We start from the raw sequence: 1,381 nt of genomic DNA, 5'->3' as shown, positions 1-1,381 counted from the left end.
GGCAAGGACGGGCGGCTGTCGAGCCACCAGGTGGCCAGAGTCGGAGCCCGGCTGACCGTGCCAGTGCTGACATGGAGTGGGGTCTACAAGCAGAGACCCTCTTCAGAGCGGGGCAACTCAGCTCCATCATCAGAACTCCGAACACTCGATCCCCTGACAGAGCAACACCACCCCGGGTTCAGACACGGCCAACACTGACAGACGCGGCAGGGTGCTCGCTGCAGCTCACGTACAACAGAAAACAGAACGCTGGACACCTCGGTGTCCACTGCAGGGCTGAGTACACAAACTATGCTATCGCCATACAATTTAGCATTCCAGGGACCAGCAGGTGGCATGGTGGTTGGGGCGCTGGACTCCCACACGGTGGACCACAGTTCGAATCCCAGACCTGGTGGCTTGCTTTCGCACTTTGTCTCTCTCTCTCTGTCTCTGGTGAGCACATGTGCCTTACAGCAACTTTAATAATAAATAAATAAATAATAAGTGCTTTTTTAAAAAACACTCAGGACCTGCAGGCGTCACAGAAGACACCCTGAGCACAGCCACATGAAAGGTGCCCACAGCGCACCGCCACAGCGAGAAGCCAGGGAGGCTTGCAGAGTAACACGTGCACATGCACCGATTCCCGGGAGGAACTCCGTGTTCGCGCGTGCGTTTGTGGTGCATAGACAGTGGGGAGCATCCGGACAGAGTGGGACCGCAAAGGCAGGAGCCAAAATGGAGTGTTGGCACCTTTTTCCCTTCAGCTTCGCTTTGCATCTGTCTGCCCTATTGGTTTATTAGGTGCTTCTAAAATGAACGCGCGCCTCCTTTAATTTTTTTTTTTTACCTTAATCAAAGAGGCCTCAGAAGGGGCCCTCCAGTGGGGCAGTGGTAGCACGGCGCCCTCTGAGGCAGCCCCCCTGAGAAGGCTCTGGTTCAAGCCTGGAGCCCTCCCTGAGTACGCTGGGCACGGGCACCCCAGGAGCCTGGGCTGGCTGTGGCTGGGAGCGTGGTGACACTGGGACACCCCCCACCTCCATGGAGGTGCTGTCTCTCCATCTCCCTGTTTCTTGCTCATGGACAAAGTACATTTTAAAACTGGGGGTAGGGGCAAGCAGGTGGCATGGGGGCTAAGGCGCTGGACTCCCGCATGGCTGACCGCAGTCTGAGTCCTGGACCTCGTGGCTTGCCTTCTCTTTCTCTCTCTCTGGCCAAATGGAATAATAATAATAATAAATACAATGAAAGGAGTAATTCTTTTAGAAAGAAAATGACAACAAATAAATAGATAAATAAAAATGTTTTTTAAAACAAAATTTAAAAAATAATAATAATAGAAACAGCCCCCTCCAGGCACTTCTGAGGGCCAGCAGGCCTGGATGGCTCTTGGGTACAC

General features: G+C 53.2%; 1 protein-coding gene across 1 annotated transcript in view; it reads right to left on the bottom strand.

Annotated features, from left to right (window-relative positions):
• The window catches only part of TBX19 (T-box transcription factor 19), a 17,036-nt gene that overhangs the window by 12,803 nt on the left and 2,852 nt on the right, over positions 1-1,381 (bottom strand). The gene's annotated exons all lie outside the window — the stretch shown is intronic.

This window comes from Tupaia chinensis, unplaced genomic scaffold (genome assembly GCF_000334495.1).
Source record: "Tupaia chinensis unplaced genomic scaffold, TupChi_1.0 Scaffold000198_1, whole genome shotgun sequence".
In the NCBI taxonomy this organism is placed as follows: Eukaryota; Metazoa; Chordata; class Mammalia; order Scandentia; family Tupaiidae; genus Tupaia; species Tupaia belangeri.
This window is presented reverse-complemented; position numbering and strand designations above follow the sequence as displayed.